This window comes from Erythrolamprus reginae, chromosome 3 (assembly GCF_031021105.1).
Source record: "Erythrolamprus reginae isolate rEryReg1 chromosome 3, rEryReg1.hap1, whole genome shotgun sequence".
Taxonomy (NCBI): Eukaryota; Metazoa; Chordata; class Lepidosauria; order Squamata; family Dipsadidae; genus Erythrolamprus; species Erythrolamprus reginae.
The window spans coordinates 24,979,186-25,001,833 of NC_091952.1; the positions used below are offsets into that span (position 1 = coordinate 24,979,186).

General features: G+C 44.3%; 1 protein-coding gene across 1 annotated transcript in view; it reads left to right on the top strand.

Annotated features, from left to right (window-relative positions):
- The first annotated feature begins 956 nt into the window (after positions 1-956).
- The window catches only part of RIPOR3 (RIPOR family member 3), a 183,517-nt gene continuing 161,825 nt past the window's right edge, over positions 957-22,648 (top strand). Inside the window, exon 1 of the mRNA XM_070744624.1 lies at positions 957-1,130. The gene's annotated coding sequence lies outside the window, so the exon portion shown is untranslated. The remainder of the gene's footprint in view (positions 1,131-22,648) is intronic.

Here is a 22,648-nt window from a genome sequence, read left to right on the forward strand (position 1 = left end):
ACAACAACAACAGAGTTGAAATGGACTTTGGAGGTCCTCTAGTCCAGTGTTTCCCAACCTTGGCAACTTGAAGATATTTGGACTTCAACTCCCAGAATTCCCCAGCCAGCAAATACTGGCTGGGGAATTCTGGGAGTTGAAGTCCAGATATCTTCAAGTTGTCACGGTTGGGAAACACTGCTCTAGTCCAACCCTACACCACTTCAGACAAATGGTTACCCAACATCTGAAAAACTTCCAGTGTTGGAGCATTCACAACTTCTGGAGGCAAGCTCTTCCACTGATTAATTGTTCGAACTGTCAGGAATTTTCTCCTTAGTTCTAAGTGGCTTCTCTCCTTGATTAGTTTCCACCCATTGCTTCTTGTTCTACCCTCACGTCCTTCGGAGAATAGGTTGACTCCATCTTCTTTGTGGCAATCCCTGAAATATTGGAACACTGCTATCATGTCTCCCCTGGTCCTTCTTTTCATCAAACTAGCCCTGTCCAGTTCCTGCAACCGTGCTTCATATGTTTTAGCCTCCAGTCCCCTAATCATCTTTGTTGCTCTTCTCTGCGCTCTTTCAATATCTTCTTAACAGAAGGGGGTGGAAGGAGACGGCGTTGCTCAGCAGGGGCTGCGAGGAAGGTTGGACCTGCCCCTCCGGTCCCCGATCGTCCCAAACGGGTCTTACGCGAGGGAGCCTCCCCGTCCCCCCCGCGAGCCTAGGAGGGGGTCGAGGAGGCGGAGAAGGCGCAAGAGGCGCGGAGCAGAGGCGGCGACAAGCAGGCAGCTGCTCCTCGTCCCCGGCCTCCCCGCCGCGCGCGTCTTTCCAGGAAGAGGCGCCCGAGTCGGGCGAGAAGCTGCGAGGGCTCGATAAGCTGCGTGCTATCGGGACGTCGCAGGCAAGCGAGAGCCCAGCAACAGGAGGAGCTGCCGGGGGAAAAGCGAGCGAGCGAGCCGCGGGCGCATCTCCAGAGCCAGCCGGGAAGGAGGGACGGAGGACAACCCAGAGGGCGTGGAGAGACCCGGGTCTTCCCCATCCAACCGGGCTGGGGAGCCGCTCGTGCGCTCGGTGGCGTCGCTGTCCAGGGGGACGGAAAAAGCTGCTCGCCCCCTCCGGGCGCCGCTTCTGGAGATGTAGCAGAAGGTAGGAGGTGGTGGAGGGGGGGGGGGCGAGGAGGGAAGGTGAAGCGGAGCCTTTGGGGAGGGGACGGGGCGGGAGGGAGGAGTTTAAGCCTGCCGGTGCCGGTGCCTTACCTGGAAGTTAGGGTGTGTTTGTGTGTGTGTGTTGAATTGACTCAGGTCAGGAGAAACTGGCATAGGATCCCAGACTTTTTGATTTAAAGACGTGTTTGGAAGACAGAGAGAGAGAGAGAGAGAGAAGGAGGGAGAGAAGGAGGGAGAGAGAGAGAGAGAGACAAGGAGACACAGAGACACAGAGAGAAACAGAAAGAGACAGGGACAGAAAGAGAGAAGAGAGAGACAGGAAGAGAGAGAGAGACAAGGAAACAGAGACAGAGAGAGAAACAGAAAGAGACAGGGACAGAAAGAGAGAAGAGAGAGACAGGAAGAGAGAGAGAGACAAGGAAACAGAGACAGAGAGAGAAACAGAAAGAGACAGGGACAGAAAGAGAGAAGAGAGAGACAGGAAGAGAGAGAGAGACAAGGAAACAGAGACAGAGAGAGAAACAGAAAGAGACAGGGACAGAAAGAGAGAAGAGAGAGACAGGAAGAGAGAGAGAGAGAGAAGGAGGGAGAGAGAGAAAAAAACAGAGACAGACACACCCACAGAGAGAAACACACAGAGAGACAGAAAGAAACAGAGACAGAAACACACACACATGAGACAGAGAGAGAGAGAAAGAAAGAAAGAAAGAAAGAAAGAAAGAGAGAGACAGAGAGAGAGAGACAGAGAGAAACACACACACACACACACACACACACACACACACAGAGACAGAAACAGAAAGAGAAAGACACACACACACACACACAGAGAAACACAGAGAGACAGAGAGAGAGAGAGGGAGGGAGAGAGAGACTGAGATAGAGACAGAGACTCATAGAGAGACAGAGTGACAGAGAAAGAGCGAGAGAGAGAGAGAGAGACGGAGGGAGAGGGAGAGAGGGTGTCCGGCTGGCTTATGGAGACAATTCTAACTCTGCTTTAAGGCTGCTTTCTCCCTTGGAAAAAAATGACTCCAAATTTCAGCACCTCAATCTGAGCTAGCCATAGGGACTAAGCAGAAGAGACAAACGCCATAAATTAAGAGTTTCTGGGCTGAATGAAAACCCAGCCAGAATAATGGAAAAGGGGGCGAGAAACTCTGTGTTTCATTGGGGGGTGGACGGGAAGAAACCCTCACCAGCAGAGAAATGCCGTTGAAGCAATTTATAGTGAGGCTACAGTTTGGAGACTGTATACAATCCTGGTCGCCACATGTCAGACGTGATGCTATAGATGGGGAAAGATGCCAACAAAGCCAATTAGAAGGATGCTGGGTGATTAGACTGGCTCCCCTTCATAAGAAAAAAAAAAGATTAAAAGGGCTGGCTTTTTAGAAGAGCTCCGATGGAAAAGAAGGAAGGGAAGCCTACGAAAGGGTGCTTGGGTCGTATGGAAAATGCTTCTAGAGCCAAGTTCTCCTTCCTCACAGTTCTCCTTCCTCCTCCTCTAGACACTCAGAACGGAAAGCAAAGGAGGAGGAATTCTTTGCACAACCTAAATTAAACCATGAAATTTCCTAGCATCAGATGTGGGGATAGATATTAATTTAGGTGGTTTTAAAAGAGAACAGAAAACATTCCTGGCAAACAGGCTAGGAATGGCTCTAACACTTGATGGTTGTTTAATGCCTAGAGAACGATGAACATTGTACCTAATAGCAGGAAGTACAGTGATACCTTGTCTTACAAACTTAATTGGTTCCAGGACGAGGTTCTTAAGGTGAAAAGTTTGTAAGACAAAACAATGTTTCCCATAGGAATCAATGGAAAAGCGATTAATACGTGCCAGCCCAAAACTCACCCCTTTTGCCAGCCGAAGCGCCCATTTTTGCGCTGCTGGGATTCCCCTGAGGTTCCCCTCCATGGGAAAACCCACCTCCAGACTTCCGTGTTTTTGTGATGCTGTGATTTCGCTGAGGCTCCCCTCGCTGGGAAGCCCCACCTCCAAACTTCTGTTGCCAGCGAAGCGCCCATTTTTGCGCTGCTAGGATTCCCCTGCAGCATCGCAAAAATACAAAAATCCAGAGTTGGGGTTTCCCATGGAGGGGAGCCTCAGGGGAATCCCAGCAGCGCAAAAATGGGTGCTTCGCTGGCAACGGAAGTCCGGAGGTGGGGCATCCCAGCGACGGCGGTGGGTTTGTAAGGTGAAAATAGTTTGTAAGAAGAGGCAAAAAAATCTTAAACCCCGGGTTTGTATCTCGAAAAGTTTGTATGACGAGGCGTTTGTAAGATGAGGTATCACTGTATATAGTATATACAGGAAGTATAATCGTAGGAAGGGAGCAAAGATGGGAAGAAGGCCATAGTCCATCTTCTTCTGGTCTGCATTTGGTTGGAAACTAAGCCATGTCAAATGTTGGACTTTCTTATATTCTTTATATGTTCATATTTGGGATCCCTTGAAAATATACACTTGGACCAACAAAAATAATAATCTGTTTCTCTGCTTTTGGTGCTCAGGCCTCAAACACAAACCTCCACTAAATAAACTGAGCTAAACTCTTCCATAAACTCATTTCCGAGTAAATATGCTTGAGACCACATGTCTTTCCACTTCATACTAAGCTTGAAGATGTATTGACCTGAGGGATTGCAGAAGGATGTGCTGGAAATCACAGAAAAATCATTATTAGGAGTATGCTTAAAATAGACTGTCGGGTCATATTTATTTTGCTTCGTGCAGGAATCTTTATTATTCACCCCTTTAAAGGGTGAGGAACCAAAGCTAATTACAGATGTGATCCAGTGGCAAACTAGTGTATTTCTACACCAAAATACAATATTTCTCACTGAATTTAATTAGTATTTGTTGTTAGGTAAATGGGTATAGCAATAGAGAATAGAAACATAGAAACATAGAAGACTGACGGCAGAAAAAGACCTCATGGTCCATCTAGTCTGCCCTTATACTATTTCCTGTATTTTATCTTACAATGGATATATGTTTATCCCAGGCATGTTTAAATTCAGTTACTGAGGATTTACCAACCACGTCTGCTGGAAGTTTGTTCCAAGGATCTATTACTCTTTCAGTAAAATAATATTTTCTCACGTTGCTTTTGATCTTTTCCCCAACTAACTTCGGATTGTGTCCCCTTGTTCTTGTGTTCACTTTCCTATTAAAAACACTTCCCTCCTGGACCTTATTTAACCCTTTAACATATTTACATGTTTCGATCATGTCCCCCCTTTTCCTTCTGTCCTCTAGACTATACATATTGAGTTCATATCAATCTGACCCACTCCTAGGCTCGCGGGGAGGGGGGGGGACGGGGAGGCTCCCTCACGTAAGACCCATTTGGGACGATCGGGGACCGGAGGGGCAGGTCCAACCTTTCTCTGCAACCTTCCTCCGTAGAGAATAAGGACATGTAATGGCGGTTCCAACATTATGTTTAATCACAGTTGTGTTAACTATGATTTGTTGAAAATACTACATGCCAGGAACAAAAGAACATGTTCACACATGAAGGTCCAGCTATGCACTGGAATCTTCTTAATTAACTGGATTGGGGTATTTATGTATAAAATTTATAGGCTGGCTATTTTGCCTCAAGGCTAGATAAGAGTCAACAGAACTCAAGGAGGGGTTGGAGTTAATTTGTTGATTGCTGCATAGGGATTCTAGACTGATCCCTCTTTTAATTCCAACTCCAGGTTCTGGCACCCCTTCTTCTTTTTTTTAAAAAAATAATTTTTATTGGTATATTTTATTTTATTTTTATTTTATTTGTTAGAGTTGAAAGGGACCTTACAGGTCATCAAGTCCAACCCCCTGCTCAAGCAGGAAACCCTGCACCTCCCCAGCCAGAGGGCAGTCCAGTCTCCTCTTGAAAACTTCCAGAGGTGGGGCATTCACAACTTCCGCTGGCAGGCTGTTCCACTGGTTGATCGCTCTGACCCTCAGGAAGTTCTTCCTTATCTCCAGGTTGAATCTCTCCTTGGTCAGCTTCCAACTGTTGTTCCTTGTTTGGCCCTCTGGTGCTCTGGAAAATAGTGTGACTCCTTCCTCTCCATGACAACCCTTAAGTACCTGTATACAGCTATCATAAACTTTAAAAACAAAGTACAAAATAAGAGAAAAATAACACCACAAAAAAGAGGAAAAAAACACAAAAAAAAACATACAGAAAAAAGAAAAGAAAAAATAAAATTGTAAAAAACCATCTGCATAACAAATATACGTAGATATCTATTAATCCTATTATGGTACACATATCGACTCCTATTCTATGCTTTAAAATTTCTTTTGTTAACTTCATTATTTATTTTACATCAATTAGAGATGTAATTATAACACTCATTATTATACATATTTCTCAATTTTGGTATTAATATTGTACATTATCTTATTCATTATTATTATTATTATTATTATTATTATTAATCAATATTTATTCAATTTTCATGCATCATATTGTTTCTTTTTGTCAAGCCATTCGTATATTAAATTCCTGGCACCCACTCTACATTATACTTGCTTAGCTTCACTTGAAGCCAAAACAGCATCAGTCTTATCCTGGATTTGGTTTCTTCAAACTCAGACTAGATTAAATTGGAGTTGAAAGGTTGGCGGTTTGGCATTGCCTTAAAATGTTGTGTGAAATAGGTTATTCATTTGTATTAAGATATTCAGGGACTGGGAGAGCCAATGGTAACAAGGTCAGCCAATGAATAGGCATAGCAACAAAGTCAGCCAATGAGAGCTAACCACTTCTGAGTTGGTGCAGAGAATCGAAACTGGAATTTAAGCTTAAGGCTAGGTGTGGCTCCAGTCTCCACTCTCCTCTCTGTGCTCTCTGCTGAAATGAAACTAACTCCTGTTTGTGTTGACTTGTAACTGCACTGAAGAAGAACTCTGCTAATGGTATTGTAAATTCATCTGTTATTATGTTAAGAAGTTATTGAATCCAGCTGAATCAGTCATCTGTGTGCACTTCTGGCTTTGATTTGGCAACAAACTTTAATCATTTGGTTGTGTAAAACGTTTTATATAAACATCAGGATTTATGCAGGGTGGATTTTAACAGGCAAGATGGCAGGTATGTCATTGTTGCAAAAGCCCAACCCCTTTGTGGGCGTGGCTTGGATTCTAACATTACATCTGCCATCTTGTCAATTATGATTCCTCCCTCCAGTGATGGGCAGCAGCTGGTGCGTTCAGGTGCTCCGTTCCAGTAGGAAATTCCGGGATGCGTGTGCAGCTGCGCCCCCCCAACGCATGCCCCATTGCCCTGTGCAACATTTGGCTTCTTTTCATGTGCAGCAGGCAAAATTTCATGTGTGGACATTCATGTGAGCGAGATTTCTCCAATTTTGGCCAATTTTTCGCTTTTGTGCTTGCGCGGAAGCAAAAATATTGCCAAAAATTGCCAAAATCTTGCTTTCTCATGCATCATCTCACAAAATTATGCTTGCTGCGCATGTGCAGAAGTCAAATCCTATGGTAACGGGCGCGCCCATGATTGCCAGATGCAGCCGCACTCCCCTCGGAGAGCACACTGCTAGCATCGAAGACTAGCGGCTTTCACTGCCTCCAGACCCGAGCTGTTAAGTCGATCAACTCGCATCTCGAACGAATGTTTTTAGACTTTATTTTTCGTGCCGAGATAACCAGAAGCAAGGAGATTCTTGCGCCACCTAGTGGAAGCTCGGCTCGTATCCCGAATTTGAGTTCGGGTGTCAAACAGAAATTTTGCTCATGTCGCAGCTCATAACTTGGAATACTCGCATGTGGAGCAGCTCGTATCTAGAGGTACTACTGTACTGAATAAGTTTATCTAATGAAACCTGTGGAGATTTCAGTTGTGGAGCCAGCCCACAATATTAGATCAGGGGATACTATACCATTCTGTTATTTTTAGATAATATACCACATGGAAATTGCCAGGCTTGTCAAAAATTTTCAGACAGCCAGTTCAACTCAGGATGAGTTGAATAGTCTTTTGGTCTGAATTCAGCTTAAGGCCATTTGACATGCTTGGCTAGATAAAAGTATTTGTTGTGAGTCAGGAAGAAGTCACAAAAACAGCTGATTCACCTCTGTCAATATGAAATTATAATTCCGTCTTTATATTAGCTTAATTCCAACACGTCCCCCACCCTTCCCTTATTTTAATGGTCTTTTCCCACTGTCCATCTTTGTCTTCTATGCCTGTGGATATAACTGACATCTCTATCCTGAGAAAAACTGACTCGCAACTCCTAGAGAAATATCAGTTTCTTCCTAGAAGGTAGATTTACAGTGGTACCTCGTGATACGAACCCCTCGTGATACGAACCCCTCGTGATACGAACCCCTCGTGATACGAACCCGGGGTTCGGAATTTTTTTGCCTCTTCTTACGAACTTTTTTCGGCTTACGAACCCACCGCAGATCGCAAAATGGCGCTCCGCTGGGTGCCGCCGCCCAGCTGTCACCTTTTAAAACAGCCGGGGGGCTTCCCAGCGTTAACCCAAACCCAAACCCATACTTTTCGGGTTTGGGTTCGGGAGGCCGCCGAGAAGCGCCACCACCCGGCTGTCAGCTTCTGAAACAGCCAGGGGGCTTCTCGGCATTCTCCCAAATGCCGAACCCGGAGGTTCGGGTTCAGGTTCAGGTTCCAGAGGCCGCCGAGAAGCGCTCGGCTGTTTCAGAAGGTTACAGCCGGGTGGCAGCGCCTGGCGGAGCGCCGTTTTTACAATCCACGGTGGCATTTTCGGCCGATCTGGAGGCTGGAAAGGAGGTGGGGAATCCCGATAGGGAATTCCATGGGCGGAGCTTTGACGTCAGGAAGGACATCTTCGTGACGTCAAAGCTCCGCCCATGGAATTCCCTATTAGGATTCCCCACCTCCTTTCCAGCCTCCAGATCGGCCGAAAACGCCGCCACCAATTGCAAAAATGGTGCTCCGTCCGGTGGCGCCACCCAGCTGTAACCTTCTGAAACAGCTGGGCGCTTCTCGGCAGCCTCCGGAACCTGAACCCGAATTTCCGAGTTTGGCATTCAAAAGAACGCCGAGAAGCCCCCCGGCTGTTTCAGAAGATGACAGCCTTGCAGCGGTGCTTCTCAGTAAAAAGTTCGGATTCGGGTTCGGGAGAACGCCAAGAAGCCCCCTGGCTGTTTTAAAAGTTGACAGCCAGGCGGTGGTGCCCAGTGAAGTGCCATTTTGCGATTATTTCTCCCTTTGCACGCATTAATCGCTTTTACATTGTTTCCTTCTTTTTTTAAATATATTTTTAATTGATTTTTTAAAATTTTTACAGAAAGAAAAAACATAAATTCAAAAATATAAATGTGTGTACCATCACCAAACAAAATAATATGGGAAACAATGTTTTGTCTTACGAACTTTTCGCCTTACGAACCTACTTCCAGAACCAATTAAGTTCGTAAGACAAGGTATTACTGTACTTAATGTAATGGAATGTCTGTGTTGAAACAAAATGCATGGCACACTAGTAAATAAATTACAGATTGAAATACACACAGAGAGACTTGCACACACACAAACACACACACGGTTTCCTCAACGTAGTACTTTCCAGATGTGTAAGACTAATTGCCAAAATTTCCCAACCAACAGCTGGCTGGGGGATTATGACAATTGAAATTAAACACAATGGCTGGGTTTGCACAAAGCATTATAGCTAAAAGACTGGGAAATCTATTTTTCAGTATATTATGGAAACTTGATCATTGTTTTAGTTGTTGAATGAACCAAGCTATAAGTTCAAGTGTTAATATAATTTTTTTCTTCCCCATTTGGGCATAGCATCTTACTGTGTTTTGTTTTCTTGAGGTCAGAGGTATGTAGATTGTATTGTGTTCGGAAACTCCAGATCGTGCAGAATGCAGCTGCGAGAGCTATCATGGGCTTTCCTAAATATGCCCATGTTACACCAACACTCCGCACTCTGAATTGATTGCCAATCGGTTTCCGGTCACAATTCAAAGTGTTGGTTATGACCTATAAAGCCCTTCATGGCATTGGACCAGAATACCTCCGGGACCGCCTTCTGCCACATGAATCCCAGTGACCGGTTAGGTCCCACAGAGTTGGCCTTCTCCAGGTCCCGTTGACTAAACAATACCATTTGGCGGGACCCAGGGGAAGAGCCTTCTCTGTGGCGGCCCCGGCCCTCTGGAACCAACTCCCCCCAGATATCAGAGTTACCCCCATCCTCGTTGCCTTTCGTAAGCTCCTTAAAACCCACCTCTGTCGTCATGCATGGGGGAATTGAGATATTCCCTTCCCCATGGCTTATAAAAAAAATTATGCATGGAATGTTTGTATGTATGATTTGTCTCTTAAATTGGGGTTTCTTTGTAAAATTAACTTAAATATCAGATTTGTTTATATTGTTTTATTACTGTTGTTAGCTGCCCCGAGTCTGCAGAGAAGGGTGACATACAAATTTGATTAATAAATAATAGTTAAATAAAATTGTGTGAATTCAGTTACTTGGAAAACAACAGAATGAACAACACTGAGATATATATGAGGTTACAAGGCACGTTGCTCTTGCAGGGAATGTTCATGGAGGAAGTTGGTATTACTATCAGGTGGCAGGAAGCCAGAGGAAGAGAACAAGCAGTGCCAGTGGTCATCGACTGGCGTTGGGGTGAAGATTAGAGATGAGCATCCTCATTCCATTTCCCTCCAAGTGCAAAGTGTGTGTTGTAATATGCTACCTGGATGCTAAGGGCATGAACGCTGCTGCGATGGGTGCCCAAGATGGTTACTGAAGCGCACAAAATCAACAGATTTTCGGGATTGAAGGTGAGACTTTTCTCAACTGTATGGTGGCAGGAGATGAAACTTGGGCTTAACATCATACTCCAGAGACCAAACATCAATCAATGCAATCACCCATTCTCCTTCAGCCAAAAAATTCAAAACTCAACAAATGGCGAGAAAAATCTTGGGCACCCATCGTGCACAAATCTTGGGTACCCATTGCAGCAGCTAGCATTCATGCCACTTCGCACTTGGAAGAAAATGGAATGAGGACACTCATCTCTAACCTTCACCACAATGCCAGTCGATGATCTCCTGACCACTCGCACTGCTCGTTCTCTTCCACTGGCTTTCCATTACACCAGTGTTTCCCAACCTTTTTTGAGCTGTGGCACATTATTCACATTTACAAAATCCTGGGGAACATTGAGCTGTGTGTGTGTGTGTGTGTGCTAAAAAAAGTTTGGACAAAAAAACCCTCTCTTCTTCCCTTTCGTCCTATTTCTCCCTCCCTACCTCTTTCTTTCCCTCTCTCTCTCCATCCCTCTTTCTTTCTTTCTTCCTTCCTTCCTTCCTTCCTCTCTTTTTTGCTCTTTCTCTCTCCCTCCTTCCCTCCCTCTATGTCTTTCCCTCTCCCTCCTTCCCCCCTCTTTCTCTCTTTCTTGCTTTCTCTCTCTCTCTTGCATTCTTTCTCTCTCTCTTTCTCTCTCATACACCACGCCGGCAACAGAGAGAGAAAGAGAGAGCGAGAGCGGAGAGAGAGTAGAGGGCGGCTTGCTGGTCCACGGCCCCCTGGATCAGTGGCCCCGCATGGCCCCAGCGCGGACTCCATCGTCGCCTTTGCCTCCGCCCCATCCGGCTCTGCAGCTAAGAGGCAGCAGCCACATCCACGCCTTCGTCCTCCCAGGCGTCCACGGTGTTCAGCACCCGGCCATGCACCGCCTCCGCCTCCCAGTAGCGCACCCGACTTCTACTTGCAGGAACGGGTGGTGGAGCGCCACGAAGGGCGGCCATTGTTGTCATCATGGCACAAAGCCACGCAGTCCCAGATCACTCGCTTCTCCGGCCAGCAAGCCGACTGCCTGGGAAAGCGGCGCGCTTTTTAAATGCACGCTTTTCAAACACGGCGCTTTCCTGGGCAGCTGGCTTTGCTGGCCGGAGAAGGGAGAGATTTGGGACTGCGTGGCTTTGCGCCACTTAAAATGTTTCTGCGGGGGGGGGTTTCCTAATGGCTGTGCGGGCGCATGCGCACGCAGCTTAGAGACAACAGTGGCCGGCGCCCTCCCACCGGGCCCCAAAGGTTCACTTGCTGTCACTGCCAGGGAAGCTCCAGCCGGGCCGGGCTCGCGGCACACCTGACCATGTCCCGCGGCATACTAGTGTGCCGTGGCACACTGGCTGAAAAACACTGCAGCACACGATAGTAATACCAACTTTCCCCACGAGAGTTACGTGCCTTGTAACCTTACTTTCCGGATAACCATCATATATAGTCTGTATCTTTTCCCACTCTTTCCACCTGAATGATTGCAATAATGGCAGTGTGGTCGGTGGAAATACTTGGAGAGGCAGTAGGCAGCCCTGGTAGGTCACACAGAGGATATTTGAACATTGTATGCAAGAAGAAGGAAGCCAACACAGAGAATTGCTTATATCCTTATAATTTATATTAATATTGATTGTGTCCTGATTGCTTATTCGTACCTATGACTATCATTAAGTGTTGTACCTCATGATTCTTAACAAATATATCTTTCCTTTTATGTACACTGACAATATAGGCACCAAAGATAAATTCCTTGTGTGTCCAATCACACTTGGCCAATAAAGAATTCTATTCTTTACTATTCTATTTAAAAAAAAATTATTAAAATCTCTTAAAAGGGATGGTGGAAGCTGATAGAGATGGTTAGTCCTGGGAAATGATGTCTGAAAACCTATTTAGCTATCAGAAAGGACACCTTGTACAAGGTCAAGCTATGTTCTCCATCATTACAGAAAGCAGAATGTCAAATAATGCATTCAGCTTCCAAGTTTGTGTTAGAACAAAACTTCCTAACAATAAGAACAGTTTAACGATGGAACCAATTATCCAGTGAGATAATGGTCCAAAGGTTAAATTACCCAACTGCATCCTCTATTTGGATTTCTTTACCGAGCAGAGCTTTGGACTTGGGGGCATGAATAGCCCTTTTCAATTCTATGGTTCTATGTCATCTGTTTCTCATTTAGTGACGTAGCTGTAAACAGAGAAAACAATCAATTAGCCTCAAGTAGAATGACAGCCTAGTATTTTGTGGCTCTGTGATTTTCTTTCTCACTCCCGCTCCTATATCCTGCAGAGAGGAAACCATAGAGGCAAAATATAGCAATGCAGGTTGTAGTGAGTTTGCTCTTCCAAAGTGGAGGGCAGCTTGGGAGGGTAGTCATGATGGGAGGATAGCCATCCCTCGGTGTTCTGTCTGGGTTCCCCCAGACCTCAACACCAACTGGAAAAAACAGCCAGACACGCTGGTAAAAGCAAAAGTACTTTATAGCTTGAAAAATAAACACAGAGAAAAACCTGTTCTTCCCAACAGGCAGGCTAGGAGACTTTACAGCAGAGTCCTGATGTCCAGACAATACAGCAAACTTCTTGCTGGCACACCCACCACTGTAGAGCATAAGACCCCCACCTTTCCCCCCCAAGGTTTCAGTATTCAAAGTCACAAACCAGAATTCCAAGACGCCAAAGATCACAGCCAGGTCCCAGGACTCCCAAAGATAATACTCCACAAGCCAGGAAGGGTGGGTCTGCCTTTTAGCCTTTCCAGAGAGCACCACACCCAAACCCAGCTGTTGCCTCTTTAGTGCTGAAAGTACCTAGCCAATTGGTCCCTTCTTTGTGTTGCTCTTCTCTGTCGCAGATCGATTATTGCTTGTGCATTTTCCTCTAAGGAATCCAGGCTGCTTGCTGGGGAGAGCTCCCTCTCGGGGGCCTCTGGCTGTTCCCCCTCTTCCTCAGCCTGGGATTCCTCCTCCTCGTCTGCCTGCACCTCCTGTTCCTCATCCTCCCCCTCTGAGCAGGAAACCGACAGAAGATCAGCCGTTCCCTGAGGGGCCTCGGACGGAATCACAACACTCGGCATGGTGGGAAAAAGGGAACCTCCTGTATTATTTTTACCAGCATAAATCAAAATTTCACTGGGGCTCATCGCAGAGTAACATGGTGTTAGATGTTCTGCTGTGGACCTTGATGATTGTTCAGATGCTTTGGGCTCTCTGTTTTCATTCCCTTATATAGTGGTACCTCTACTTATGAACTTAATTCGTTCCGTGACCAGGTTCTTAAGTAGAAAAGTTTGTAAGAAGAAGCAATCTTTCCCATAGGAATCAATGTGATTGGGGAAACCACAGGAAATTCTTAGAGAGGCCCCACGGAGGCTTCTCCCCATCTTTTCCAGCCCTGTTTCCTCCCAGGAGATTCCTAGAGAGACTGCACGGAGGCTTCTCCCCACCTTTTCCGGCCCTGTTTCCTCCCAGGAGATTCCTAGAGAGGCCCCGCAGAGGCTTCTCTCTGCCTTTTCTGGTTACAGTTTTGAGTTTTCATGAGAAGAGGCAAAAAAATATTGAACACCTGATTCTTATCTAGAAAAGTTCGCAAGTAGAGGCTTCTTAGGTAGAGGTATCATTGTATTACTAAATTGGAGAGCACATGAATATGGAGAGAGCTGCATATATCCCTCATCCTTAAAGGGTATCATGAAAGTTGAGCTGCCTACTCGCAGCTTTGTGTCTCTGGTGTATGCGCATGTGTATCCGAGCAAGATTTTGTTTCTGCGCATGCACAGGAAGCAAACTCTCACGAGGGGATGTGCACGCATGAGAGATTTTGGCGATATTTTGCTTCTGCACATGCACGGATGCAAAAAAAGAAATCACTTAAATATCTTGCGCGCATCCCCTTGCAAGATTTTGCTTCCTGCGCATGTGTAGAAGCAAAATCTCGCTCAGACGCACCGCACATGCATGCCAGAGACACAAAGCTGCACATGCAGCACACTGGGAGCAGCGGGACCGGCAGCCCCCGCCTGATGTCTACTTGTGAATTGTGGTGATATTTGGATGTCAGCATGAAGAAAAGCATGAAATGAAGCAATGACTCCATTGTTATATCCTCAAACCCTGGCAGTTTCAATCTCAAACTGTCTATGGTGGACCTCACCCCATTCCTAAGAGGTCTTTAAAGGGGGCCTGCATAAGCTGTTGGTAATGACCTGTTGGTAATGACCTATAAAGCCCTACATGGCATCGGACCAGAATACCTTCGGAACCGTCTTTTGCCGCACAAATCCCAGCGACCGATTAGGTTCCACCGAGTTGGCCTTCTCCAGGTCCCGTCGACTAAACAATATCGGTTGGCAGGCCCCAGGGAGAGTGCCTTCTCTGTGGCGGCCCCGGCCCTCTGGAACTAACTCCCCCCAGAGATTAGAACCACTCCCAACCTCCTTGCCTTTCGTAAATTGCTAAAGACCCACCTATGTCGCCAGGCATAAGGGAACTAAGATACCCCCAGGCATACATAGTTTATGCATGGAATGATTGTGTTGCATGGATTTAATGTTGGGTTTTTAAATGTTTTTTAATATTAGCTTTGTTATACTGTGTTATTTTGTTGTGAACCGCTCCGAGTCTATGGAGAGGGGCAGCATACAAATCTAATAAATTAAATAAATTAAATAAAATAAGCGCACCAGTGTGAGTTGTCGTAGCGTGGAACTCATTACCGGATTCCGTAGTGTCAACCCCTAAGCCCCAACATTTTCCCCTTAGACTATCCATGATTGACCTCTCCAGGTTCCTAAGAGATCAGTAAAGGGGCATGCATAAGTGCACTAGTGTGCCTTCCGTCCCCTGTCCTGTTGTCTCTCCTATATCTCCTTTATCTTTTCTTTCATTCATATATCTTTTCCTCTATTCTTCATTGAGGTATTTTATTTTTATATCTTTTCTTCTATCCTTTATTTGATATATATTACTACATGTATATTCTCTTCAACCTACATTGTATCTTGGAATGAATTATTATTATTATTATTATTATTATTATTATTGTTGTTGTTGTTGTTGTTGTTGTTATTATTATTATTATTATTATTATTATTATTATTATTAATTAGATTTGTATGCCGACCCTCTCCGCAGACTCGGGGCGGCTCACAGCAACAATAAAACAATGTACAACAAATCTAATAATTTAAAAAACACTAAAAAACCCTTATTAAAAGCAAACATACACACAAACATACCATGCATAAACTGTATAGGCCCGGGGGAGATGTCTCAATTCCCCCATGCCTGATGGCAGAGGTGGGTTTTAAGGAGTTTACGAAAGGCAAGGAAGGTGGGGGCAGTTCTAATCTCCGGGGGGGAGCTGGTTCCAGAGGGTTGGGGCCGCCACAGAGAAGGCTCTTCCCCTGGGTCCCGCCAGACGACATTGTTTAGTCGACGGGACCCGGAGAAGGCCAACTCTGTGTGACCTAACCGGTCGCTGGGATTCGTGTAGCCCCGACCCCCGAATGAATGAATGAATGAATGAATAAATAAATCTGTCTTACTATCCTCATTTACCTGTATTTACCCGTATTTTTCGGAGTATAAGACATATCTTTTCCCGGGACAGAGAAGGGAAGGAAAGGAAAATCCAGCCATATAGTGGCCATTTAATATCAATATGGGATTAACACAGCAGAAGCTTTTTATTAAGATTACCTATGTAGAAATAGATGGGTTTCTATAGTAGTGCTAGGATAGGAAAGATTCCTACTAGGAGATGAATCCCACAGGAGTCTTCTTTGTATCTAACACTTTTCCTCAGGCTATCAGTATAGCTTTTTATTTATTTATTTATTTTATTTATTGTTAGAGTTGGAAGGGACCATGTGGGTCATCAAGTCCAACCCCCTGCCTAAGCAGGAACCCTATAGCATCCCAGCCAAATGGCAGTCCAATTTCCTCTTAAAAATATCCAGAGTATTGGAGTTCACAACGTCCGCTGGTAGGTTGTTCCACTGGTTGATCGTTCTGACCGTCAGGAAGTTCTTCCTTATTTCCAGGTTGAATCTCTCCTTGGTCAGCTTCCAGCCGTTGTTTCTCGTCCGGCCCTCCGGTGCCCTGGAGAATAAAGTGATCCCCTCCTCTCTGTGGCAACCCCTCGTATACCTGTAGACTGCTATCATGTCCGCTCTGGCCCTCCTTTTCTCTAGGCTATCCATGCCCTTTGTGCTCATTGAAGCAGCTGAACATAGAGCAGGCATAGGCATAATAAGGGTCAGATAAGGGAAAAATACATTTAAAGATACAGGATCAAAAATAAGAAAAGTGTGATAGGGCAAGAAATAATACCATTGGTTATAGAAATCACATCCCAAAGGGAACTGAGCTCTTATCCTGCCTTCTCACCATTGCTGAACCTTTGACACAAATATTCCAGGTGAAACTGTTCAGTGTGAGAGCTATTTATTTTCTCCTTTAAACCTGTTAAACAGAGGATTTATTTTTCTGTTCAACATAATTATTAGAATTTGGAGCTCTATTACATAGGGAAGAAGTTGGCAGTCTTCTCAAGCACAAATACTATTTGTATCAAATCACCCCATGGATAATTTAAAAATGCTTTTAGTTTTACAAGAAACAAAATCATATTTTGTGATCTGAGGTGAGCTCATATGAGAATAATGTCATAAGATATTTATTTGATCGATGAATGGTTCGATCGACACTCTCTTGCCAATCTAAAAGTGTTACTACGTAGACGATTCCTAATACAGTGATTCCTTGAGTATCGCGAGGGTTACGTTCCAAGACCCCTCGTGATACTCGATTTTTCGCGATATAGTGGTGCGGAAGTAAAAACACCATCTGCGCATGTGTGCCACTTTTCCATGGTGTTTTTACTTCCGCTACATACAGCTCGCCGCCCGCCGCTTGTCCGCCGCCCGCTTGTCCGCCGCCCGCTTGTCCGCCGCCCGCCGGCCCGCCGCTTGTTTGCCCGCCGCTTGTCCACCTGCACCTGCACCTCGCCCACTCACCGCTACCGCCCTTCTCACCGCCGAGTCCTCCTGCAGCAGCGCTGGCGGCCACCGTTCCCTGTAAGCACCCACCCGCCCGCCATTCGCCCGCCCGCTCACTCGCCGCTACCGCCCCTCTCACCGCCGAGTCCAGCGCTGGCGGCCATCGTCCCCCGTGGGCACCCGCCTGCCCGCCACTCGCCCGCCCGCCCGCTCACTCGCCGCTACCGCCCCTCTCACCGCCGAGTCCAGCGCTGGCATCCACCGTCCCCCGTAGGCACCCGTCCGCCCGCCGCCCCCCCCGAAAGAGATGAGAGAGGGAGGAAGAGAGTGTGAGAGGGGAAGAAAGAGAGAGAGAAGAGTGGAAGGAAGAGAGAGAGAAATGATAGAAAAAAAGACGTCATCGGGTGAGAAAAACCATGGTACAGTATAGCAAAAAAAACAGGGAGTATTTTTAATTTATTATTTTTTGAAAAATTGCGATATAGCGTTTCGCGAAGATCGAGATCGTGAAAATCGAGGGATCACTGTATTAAACACGTTTTTAAAAGAATAGTTCAGGATTTCAGATATAAAGTCTGCGAGTCTGCGGAGAAGGGCGGCATACAAATATAAACAAACAAATAAATAAATAAATAAATAAATAAATAAATAAATAAATAAGATAACATCTGTGCAGGTCAAGAACAATAATGCTGGGATCTAATGGTATTTTAGAAAGATATTCTTCAAAACATGTTTTTTTTTTTTTTAAATTATAAACTTCTGACACCCCCCGCCCCCCAGCCTTTAGGCCTTTGTGAGCTATACTGATGGGATGACTTGCATAGACAAAGCAGTCATCTATTGATACAGATGGAGCTTAAATTAGAATAAAGAAACACTTTTGGTGCTATGTTAAGTAATTAGGCGATCTGCCCTGTAATCCAGGAACATACTAGTAAATCTATTTCTGGCAACTTTGTGTTTATCTCAAACAGAAACTTTTGCAGTATGGAGTAAACTTATATTGCATTAATTACAAGCTGTTTACAGTATTTTTAGTATTACATAACTATTTACTAATATTTATGAGGTCTTGTATCAGTGTTCAGCTACATTTTATTGGGCAGAGTTTTTCCCCCCTTCCTGTCTTAAAACAACACTTTTGATAAGCCTGCATAAGTGAACATTGATATTAGTCATATAAAAACCGTATCATCCCGGAAAAAATAAAGTCTAACTAAATGCTTTAGTGAGATATGTGAACTTAGCTTCAGTGTATTGCAAACAGGTCGTTCAGGTGCTGTTAAGATGCTAACCATTGCCTTGTTGCTTTCTTAGAACATGTTTTTATATGTATAAACTGGACTGGGAGGGGCAAATGTTCAAAGGAACATTTAGAATTTTTGTTTTCTAAGGAACGGAGTGAGCAAATAATGAAAATATGATAATGAACAAGCCAGAGGAACAACAACACAAGAGCACACAACAGATTTAAACTTAATATTAACTGCTCTAAACTTGACTGTAAAAAATATGACTTAAGTAACCGAGTTGTCGGAGCTTGGAACTCATTACCAGACTCCGTAGTGTCATCCCCAAACCCCCAACACTTTACCCTTGGATTATCCACGGTTGACCTATCCAGATTCCTAAGAGGTCAGTAAGGGGCGAGTACAAGTGCACTAGAGTGCCTTCCGTCCCCTGTCGTATTGCTCTCCTATATCTCCTATACCTTTCTTCTATTCCTATATCTTCTCTTCTATTCTTTCTTAGATATATTTTACTATGAGTATCTCCTCTATAACCTTCATCATGAATTTTACTATGTGTATACCCACTAAAACCCTCATTGTGTATTGGACAAAATCAATCAATCAATAAAAAATTTAAGGGTGCAGATCTTGAATAGGTATTGCAATGGAAAGTTTTTTTAAAAAAAAGTATAACACATTACAAACGCACACACACATACACAAAGTGTGCAGCTGAACAAGGAGAGAAGCAACTTAGAACTAAGGAGAAATTTCTTGACAGTTAGAACAATGAATCAGTGGAACAACCTGCCTATACACACATACACACACACACACCAAAGAGGAGTCTAATATGAAAAAAATATTTCTTCTTAGTCATATGTGTGTGTAGAAAAATGGTTTGGGCTTCAGTAACACAGTTGTGTCCACCATTTTGACTTTTTAAAACTCCACCTGGTAGCTTCTTGCTTCTATTTCTTGGAGAATCAGGAATCAATCTAGTTTGCCTAACCAGTTCTAAAAAAGACAGATGGCAATATAATATTTCAATGGCCCAACGAGTCGTTTGTTCATTTCTTTGAATGAAGTAGCACAAATAGTAAGTATCTTTTTGGGTTTCTGTAGTAATGGAGTCCTGCATTGGGCACCGGGTTGGACGAGATGATCTCCAGGATCCATTCTATCCTCTGGTGAGAAATATTTGGACAATCTCCCCTGCAATGTTCAGTCTGAGAACTCTCCCTGGAAGGATTGGCAACATTTGGACAGGGAGTCATTGCTCACAGTCACTCATGCCCTCATCACCTCGAGGTTCGATTACTGCAACGCTCTCTACATGGGGCTACCTTTGAAAAGTGTTCGGAAACTTCAGATCGTGCAGAATGCGTCCGCGAGAGCCATCGTGGGGCTTCCTAGATTCGCCCACATTTCTGCAACACTCCGCGGCCTGCACTGGCTGCAGATCGGTTTCCGGTCACAATTCAAAGTGTTGGTAATGACCTTTAAAGCCCTACATGGCATTGGGCCAGAATACATCTGGAACCGCCTTCTACCACACGAATCCCAGCGGCCGATAAGGTCCCACAGAGTTGGCCTTCTCCGGGTCCCGTCGACCAAACAATGTTGTTTGGCGGGCCCCAGGGGAAGAGCCTTCTCTGTGGCGGCCCCGGCCCTCTGGAATCAACTGCCCCCAGAGATTAGAACGGCCCCTACCCTCCTTGTCTTTCGCAAATTACTCAAGACCCACCTTTGTCGCCAGGCATGGGGGAGTTAGGATATTCCTTCCCCTAGGCCATTACAAGTTATGTATGGTATGTTTGTGTGTATGTTTGGGTTTTGTAATAAGGGTTTTTAGTTGTTTTATTAAATTGGATTGTTACATGTTGTTTTTTATCGTTGTTAGCCGCCCCGAGTCTGCGGAGAGGGGCGGCATACAAATCCAATAAATAAATAAATAAATAAAATTTCTGGTAGAAATCAATATTTATTTGCAAGTTGGCAGCCAAGTTCAATTTTAATTAAGCCATGGTCTGAATCCTACCCTCGGTTTTATTCACATGAGAAATAATATTTTGCTTCTGATTTCTTTTTCCCAGTTTTATCATTGTTCTGCTGCTGTTTGATAAATGTTGCAGAAAAACAGAAGAGAATTGCTTCATTTCTTAGCTGCATGACTCTTTAAAAAAACCCCTTCCATTCCTCAGTTTTACCAATAGAAAAAGTCTATTTCTATGTAGGCAGTGAATACAAATATTTGTGGCCATTGTGACAATAATATATGGATAAACAAACCATGGTTTGTTGCAAGATGTAAACAGCTCAATATGTGAACCCAGTAACGGGTCATAGTAGGAGAATTTTTCCTCCAATTGCAACAGGAATTTGTTGTGCATCGTTAGGATATTTTTAATGCACCTGGGGAACCTGACTGGCATTTCCTTTTACTTTTTATAGGATTTTGATGGATGGATGTGCTGGGAATAGAATTTGAGATGTGAGCTTTGGGGATAGTAAACTCTGCTTCTCACAATCACCTCCCAGAATGTTTGACATTTGTTTGGCCAGTTCTCCAATGGCTTGTGCTGAGCAAAGCATCAGGACATGAAAACAATATATTTGAATATAATTACTCAAGAATTTTCTGGGTAAATTCCATATAGGAAAGGCTGGAAAAAGATCAGCATACAGCATCTTGCATGTCTGCAGTGTCTGTTTAATGTATTACAGACGTGACTTTACCAAAAATTTGAAGGGAAGTAGATTGGCAGAATGTCAGGCAATTATTTGGCCTAGTCTGAACTTTGGAATGAAAAGTATATGATATTTCATGAAGAAAAAAACCTTTAAAGTTTAGGGGTAGTGATTTCTGACAGTCTCAAAATGGGTGAGCAGTGTGGTCAGGCGGTAGGAAAAGCAAGTATTATTATTATTATTATTATTATTATTATTATTATTATTATTTATAAGATTTGTATGCCGCCCCTCTCCGCAGACTCGGGGCGGCTCACAACAGTGATAAAAACAATACATGGTAACAAATCTAGTAATTAAAATCTAAAATAACAGTTTTACATTAAAAAGTCTAAAAAGAAAAAAAAACCAATAGATAAAATACATACACACCAAGTAGGATGCTTGGCTGCATAGCTAGAGGTATAACAAGCAGGATGAGGGAGATTGTGATCCCGCCATATAGAGCGCTGGTGAGACCGCATTTGGAATACTGTGTTCAGTTCTGGAGACCTCACCTACAAAAAGATATTGACAAAATTGAACGGGTCCAAAGACGGGCTACAAGAATGGTGGAAGGTCCAGAGTAACATAAAACGTATCAAGAAAGACTTAATGAACTCAATCTGTATAGTCTGGAGGACAGAAGGAAAAGGGGGGACATGATCGAAACATTTAAATATGTCAAAGGGTTAAATAAGATTCAGGAGGGAAGTGTTTTTAATAGGAAAGTGAACACAAGAACAAGGGGACGCAATCTGAAGTTAGTTGGGGGAAAGATCAAAAGCAACATGAGAAAATATTATTTTACTGAAAGAGTAGTAGATCCTTGGAAAAAAACTTCCAGCAGACGTGGTTGGTAAATCCACAGTAACTGAATTTAAACATGCCTGGGATGAACATATATCCATCCTAAGATAAAATACAAAAAATAGTATAAGGGCAGACTAGATGTATCATGAGGTCTTTTTCTGCCATCAATGTTCTATGTTTCTATGTTTAATGAAGGACCAGTTTGAGATGCAAAGCCCTTTCTTTTACTCTGTGCCTATAGATTGCATCACACTTGTGTCAGGGGCAACAAGGCGCTTCCAGGTTGAAAGGTTTAGTAGGTGACCTCTCTGTTGTCAAAGCACAACTAATTGGAGGCTCCTTTCATGTCCACAGCAGGAGCTGGAGTGAAGGACGGGAGCTCACCCTGTCCCACAGCAACACATGGGTCTTGAAAATGAGCTTGCTGCTTATCAAGCTAGCATCCTAACCACGAGAGTCATGTGGTCCTGCCTAGGAATAGTGGACAATTTACTGGGCATGTATGCTGCCTTGTCCCATTGGAATAGCTAAACCCAGCTACTGAGATAACACACAAGATGAGAATTAATTGATCTTCTCAAGAAGACAGGGCTACACTCAGTGAAGGGCTGCAATTTTTTTTACTACCACACTGTAGGCTTGGCTTATTTTGTGGGTGTGGCTTGCCGGCCATGTGACCAGGTGGGACTGGCTTGACGAACATGTGACCCAGGGTGGATTAACGGTCATGTGACTGGCTTAAAGGTGGCCAACGTTACATCACTCACGTCAAGGGTTTGGGTTAGGGTTAGGGTGCCTGGCCTCTCCTTTCCACAAAGAGATACAATTTCCCTATCTATTTACTATTACAGTACTGAGCATCCAAAATATACTTATTTATTTATTTAT